A 6,807-nucleotide genomic window follows, 5' to 3' on the forward strand; every position below is an offset into this window, starting at 1 on the left:
AGCTTTCAACCACTTTTGCCAAGGAAAGGCAGAAGTGAAAGAGGTCCAAGATTAATACGAACCCCTGCATCAGCTGACGTTTTCTTTAAGAGGGGTGGGACTTTGCAAGTTTTAAGACATTCTGACAACAGTCCATTTGATATAAATGAGTAAACTAAGGGGCATATTTATACTCCGTTTGCGCCGAATTAGTGTCGTTTTTTTCGACGCAAATTCGGCGCAAAACTAACGCCATATTTATACTTTGGCGTTAGACGCGTCTAGCGCCAAAGTATGAGGAATGAGTGTCATTTTTTTGCGTGAACGCCTTCCTTGCGTTAATGAGATGCAAGGTAGGCGTTCCTGTCTAAAAAAATGACTGCGACGCAAATGCGTCGTATTTATACTCCCCGGCAAAAATCACGCCCGGGAGTGGGCGGGGCAAAAAACCCCGCATTTGCGCCTCTTTTTAACGCCTGGGTCAGGGCAGGCGTTAAGGGACCTGTGGGCTCAAAATGAGCCCACAGCTGCCCTCCCATGCCCCCAGGGACACCCCCTGCCACCCTTGCCCACCCCAGGAGGACACCCAAGGATGGAGGGACCCATCCCAGGGACATTCAGGTAAGTTCAGGTAAGTATCATTTTTTTTTTTAAATATTTTTTTTGGGCATAGGGGGGCCTGATTTGTGCCCCCCTACATGCCACAATGCCCAATGACCATGCCCAGGGGACATAAGTCCCCTGGGCATGGCCATTGGGCAAGGGGGCATGACTCCTGTCTTTACTAAGACAGGAGTCATGTAAATGGCGTCTGGGCGTCGTTAAAAATGGCGCAAATCGGGTGGAGGCGATTTTTTTGCCTCAACCTGACTTGCCCCATTTTAAGACGCCCTAACGCCATTTTTCCCAACGCCGGCGCTGCCTGGTGTACGTGGTTTTTTTCCACGCACACCAGGCAGCGCCGGTCTGCTAGCGCCGGCTAACGCCACTCAATAAATACGGCGCCCGCATGGCGCTTCAGAATGGCGTTAGCCGGCGCTAAACTTTTTGACGCTAAACTGCGTTAGCGCAGTTTAGCGTCAAAAAGTATAAATACGGGCCTAAGTTCGTAAAGTAGGGTAGCATCTCCTGAGTCAAGGTAAAGGTCAAAATCGGTCACAAAATGATCATAAAAGCACAGTAAAAAGAACATTAAAATTACTTCAACCAGACATTATTAGCTTTTTGGTATGGGAAGTAATAATCATATTGATAACAAGAAACCCTAAAGATTTAGCAATTTCAAAACCATAAATAAACGTACTCTAGTGATAAAATGTCTCATTGCATACAAACAGTTAATAAATGTCATTTAGATGGTTAAAGAGTGTCACTAAAAAGTACATCCAAACAGAAGTCAGTCGAGAATAAAGGTCACAAGGCCTATTTCCTTCTCGGTTGTAAAGCAGAGGAAATAAAATTTATGACTGAAAAGCATGTTGAGGGGACTCTTAGCATTGTAAAAAGAGCAACCCTTCTTGATGTGTATTGTAAAAAGAGAAACCCTTTTTGATGTGTGTTAAAATTCATGTCACATAAAATAGGACGTAGGAAAATAAATCCTAAAGGAGAATACAATGTGCATAATGGCATAACGTGCTTCTTCGATTGGACAGCACGGCAATGAAGCACACCAAGTGCCTGTCATAGGAAAGGCCACTAAAAATGTATTGTATTAACTCTTAAATGTGTATGTAAAATCTTAGCTCAAGGTCCTCTATCCAAACAATGTATGATTCCATGCCAGAAGTAGTTGAAATTGGCAGGTATTGTTGGATAGAGACCATGTCCAGTGATTTTATTATTTTGGCTTCCTCCTTACGTGCACAACATCTTTACTTAACGAGCTTCTTAGCATGAGGATCGATGCTGCCTGGAGTGTCAAAAAACTGGCTCAGGCCTCAGACGGTGTTTTTGACATATTTTAGCTAGGGGATGGCTAACATTTTGCTTAAATTTAGGCAGCCCTCTACTACTTTGTACGAAAAACACGTTTCATGGGTGGCCCATACTTTCAGCCATTGTAGAATAGAAGCCAAACCTACAACATCCTCCAAGTAGCCTAAGCCCAGTTCCTGATGGGAAATAAAACTGGGTGTGGATTTAGGGATGGCTAGCAGTCTACAGAAAAAAATGTTTTCGACTACCTGTAGAGTGACTGCACCCGCATACCCCCAAACCTGGCCCCGTAGGCACCAGCTGAAAGGCATTTACTCTTATGAAGCATGGGTATTTATTTGGGAGGCTTGTGGCCTAGATTTTTGCAAACCTGAAAATAGATTCACATGATGACACCATCTTCTGAGATCCCTGGGTTATCAGCCTTCCCCAGCCGTATGAATGGCTCCTCTCCTGGCCTTGGATTTTTCCCAAAATCAAGGACAGGTTCAGCCCAAGTTCAATCGTGCCAAACCCATGCCAGAACTCAAATTGCACTTGTGAAAAAAAGCATTTTTCCTCAGCCCAAGCTTCCATTTTAGCCAAGATCACCCTCCCTAATATTTTCACTTAGCAATCTAGCAACGAAATAGGGCGATAGTTTGCAGGAGCATTCCTGTCACCTTTTTAAAAAATAGGTACAGTTACTGATTCCCTCAATGAGTCAATAGGTCCCTCGTTTATAAAGGCTCTAAAGACATTTATTAAGGGAGCCCAAAAGTCAGGGTTATGCTTAAATTAGTCAACGGGAACCCCATCAAGGCTCGGAGCCTTCCCCTCCACAGAACTAAAAATGGCTTTGAACACATCAGCAACAGTAATGGTCTCGCTGAACCTTAAATTATCAGAGGGCAAAACAGTGGGGGCCTATTGGGCATCAATGCTCCAATACTATTTATCAGGATCAAATATATTGAAGTGCTCAACCCAATCAAGTACTAGAATGTGGCATTCAATAACTCAGGTAGTCCCTTCAGTAAAAAAGGGATGGTTAATAATCTCCCAGAAGGCTCTGTTATCTCCTGATTGGGCGGCCCCTTCCAGATCATCCCAGGCTTTGTCTAACTTCATTCTTTCTTTTTTCTCTAGCCCGCTTGTAGTCTTTCCTGGTTGCTCTAACAGCTACTGGATTACGTGGGATCATATTGGTGGCCCTTTTTGAGAGCTATATTAGCATTGGTCAAATCTGAATTAAACCATGACTAACCAGGGCGATCCATAGAAATCTTATCTTTGGTTAGCAAACGGGAGGCAGATTTATAGAGCGATATAAAACTGTCTCAGATACAAAACATATCGTTGTAATTATTAATACACAAATCTGAAAAAAATGCATTAGGGTCGATATGTGGCCATTTTCTGTGGACCCCCCTGTTAGCAGTATAAAATACAGGAGAGTTATTTCTGTGCAATCAACAGGGTCGCAGAGGAAAGGATGAGCAGATAATGGTCACTTAACGCCAAGGACCGCACCTCGTAACTCCTCAGTTTAGGGGCCACATCCTCTGAAAGCAAAAATGTACTTGATTGCGCTACCTTTACGTCTGCCAACAAAAGTTGCAGTATTTCTGGGGCTTGGGCCATGTAAATATGTCCTGAAGGACAGGTTATAAGTGAGTATTAACTTGTTCAAATCTTCCCCATAGGCTGAGTGCATAAAATGGCCAATATTTTCATTGTGCCCATCCGTGATTCCGCAAACATGATTCCCCCTATTAGTCCACATAACAATGTTAAAATCGCCTGCTCAGAAGAGTGAAAAATGTGCCTTTCCGCTACTCAATAAGTTTGCTGTAGTGGACTCCAGTTCTTCTTTAATTCAGACAGGTTGTGCAGCAAAAAAAATATAGTAAAAGTTAATTAACAAATATATTAGGTGAATTTGACGGTGACAACTTTAAGATCTAATAATGAGGGTTTAGGGCAAGACCTTGAAGATCAAGTTCCAATAGCGGTAGAGATAAGGTCAATCAAACCCCTCTTCCCCCTTCCTGCAACAGAAGGAACAGTGGGGGAGCAGAAAGACTTAAAGCCATCAACATAGATGGAGTTAGTGGCCCAGGTCTCTTGACAACAGATTATATCAAAGACTTGGATAAAGGACAGCCGGGTCCCATCACTTAGTTTCAAATGTATACCTGCTATATTCCATGAGAGGAGCTGAAGGTCCTTAGATGTATTGACTGCTGAGCGGACCTTCTTGTGGTTGGTGCCTCCTGAGGACAAATGAGGGAGTCAGAAGCAGGGACTGAACGTGATGAGAGACCTGAGACATTTTGGTTTGAGGAAGACGACCATTAGTCAATATCCAAAAGGCTTTGCAGTGGTTCAAAGCGGTTACTAGTAACAATAGAAACCAGAGACCTGTGGATGCACTGATTGTTCCGACTAGGTCTATGATGGTTAATGGCTGTGGATTTAATAGAAGGTTGGCGATAGAAGAAACTTAAAGGAAAGTCATGTATTTTAGATTGTTGATATGATAGATGGGCCAATCGAGATAGCAAATAGTGAATAAGGTCATGGTCTTTAAAGTTTAGGACCACACAGCCCCCCTCGAATTTCTAGGGATGTGACCCACCTATCTCACCCAGCAAGCCATGATGATTTTATTTGCTGAGTCGAACTGGTACCCTGCATTTTATTTACTCCAATGAGCCGCTTTGTATAAACGTCTTTGACTGACTTCTTGGGTGTCACCCTCTAATGAAGGGACCCCCTGCAGGAAGATCATGTACGGTGTACATTCCAGAGGCAAATGGAGGTCGAACAAATGGCTCCTTGTTGATGCTGATGGAGAAGAAACATGCTGGGCCTGAGAATAAAGCTTGAGGAAGCTTGCCAGAAGAGGGGGACAACAAGCTCCCTATGGATGGAGTGAAGGAGCTCTTGGAGGCTGCTCTTCAGGAGCATTTCCATTTAGGCATTGAGCTGCTTGAGGTTGTGCAATAACCATACAACTAGTCCTCGAACAACTTGTGATGCCTTATTGAGAGACCCAGTCAAGGATTTCATTGTTGGTGAGGATTTGACAACTAAGCTCCTGCATTTCATTGTGAATCCATTATGTGTTTTTTCTTTTCCTTGATTACTTGATGCGTATTGCCTGCATACATATGTGCTTTGTGTCTGGTCATAGAGTGCTAAATGTCTGTTCATATCATAGCTGGACATATCCCTCACCATTTCCCTAGGTAAGCAGGGAAATGAAAGGGATGGTATATGCTGGCTTCTGATAGAAGGCCAATGCTTTATTGGTGTATAGAACATGTATATTAATCAGTAAGTTGCTTCTCTGCCCTTTGGCTAAGATCAAGTCTAGCATCTGTACTTATCAGAGTCAAACCAGTATTCAGTAGGAGTAATTTTGATATTGCCAGGGCTCCACTATGTCGTCCAAGTGTGGCCAGTGCAGCCTTGACTGGCCAAGGCTATCACAAGATTGACCTACTTCATCTGGAACCACAAGATGGACGGAGTGAAGAGGGAGGTGATGTTCAAGACCCACAACAAGGGAGGTAAAGGAGTGAGGGTCATTGCCAACATCCTGAGGGTAGTCTTCATGTGCCACTGCATTATGAACACCCTGAGGATTGAAGATGAGAGTCATGTTCACTTTCTGATGGCACACCTCTTTCTGTTGCCAAGTAAAAAGGTTCATCAAGGAGTTTGGTCTGGTGGCTGCAGCCCAGAACCAGTGGATTCTGAAGATCGTCCAACACCAGATCTGTGGGAGAGACATCGGCAAACGGATCAACACACTCCCCTCTGCCACAGCAAATCATTTGTGGGAGATCATCACCTTTAAGCGCCTGACTAGCCACTACAAAGACATCCTCCAGATGGCCATCCTAGGAGGCCTGCCAGTGAGAGCCTTCATGCATCTAAAAGGGCTCAACCCATACAAGTCCTGCCAGAGAGGATACACTGCAGATGAGATGCCCTTCCACCACATCTGGGAATGCACCTATGCCCAGGACCAGACCTGCTAAAGGCCCTAAGCATGGAGCTTAGGGCTTTGATACCAGCATCATGCATCACCGCAGACTTGGTGATGTCTGGCTTTTTCCCAGGGATGAACTCACTCGGAGACCTCTAGGACTGTTGGGAGCTCCTGTGCTGTTTTAAAGATATTCTTCTGTTCTCCATAAACCACCTTGTGTTAGAGAAGAAGGAGACATCGACCCCTGCTTGCCGGAAGATGATCCACAGCCTCCTGCGTGACTATGCAGCACTGGAAAGATCAGACGATGACGGCAACGAGGATGCCTGAAGACCCAAAGGGTTCCCCTTGTACCCTTACACAGGGGGACCCTGGAGGGACCACTAACTTGCTGTTTCTTTTTCTCTTTACTTCAGGGCCCGAAAGGTAACTGGGAAGAGGAGGATACAGATGAAGACAGGTGTAGTAAATGTAAAGTGATGTAATGTAATGTATTTTTTACTAACATGACCTTCTTCCTTAACAGGTAAAGGGTCAAAGGGATAGCTTGTACACATGTTGTCAAGTTTTTTACCTCTGACTTACGATCAAAGAGGTCTTCGTGAAAGGTAACGATTGTCTTCATCTGAAGCAAACATGAATTCCTGGCAAAGGAAAAAAAAAGTAAGTTAAATATATTCTGTGATGTACATCACAGCTAAGAAGCTCATCAGGAGATCAACACTGTTCCTAAGAGTAAGCAGATCGAGTATACACCTATAGTAAGTAGCAAGACCAAGTAAAAAGCAATGTGCATGAGTAACACTTGGTGAACAGAACAAGTGGAACTGTGAGTCAAATATAAGCCACTCTTGACATTTTGTCCCTCATTTTAAAGAGTGGAGAGGGTCATGTGATACTGATTGGTA

The 6,807-nt window shown here is 44.0% G+C and overlaps 1 pseudogene; it reads left to right on the forward strand.

The window, feature by feature from the left end:
- Positions 1 to 5,242: 5,242 nt before the first annotated feature.
- On the forward strand, positions 5,243 to 5,408 carry LOC138260552 (U2 spliceosomal RNA; annotated as a pseudogene).
- The last annotated feature ends 1,399 nt before the right edge of the window (positions 5,409 to 6,807 follow it).

This window comes from Pleurodeles waltl, chromosome 9 (genome assembly GCF_031143425.1).
Source record: "Pleurodeles waltl isolate 20211129_DDA chromosome 9, aPleWal1.hap1.20221129, whole genome shotgun sequence".
In the NCBI taxonomy this organism is placed as follows: Eukaryota; Metazoa; Chordata; class Amphibia; order Caudata; family Salamandridae; genus Pleurodeles; species Pleurodeles waltl.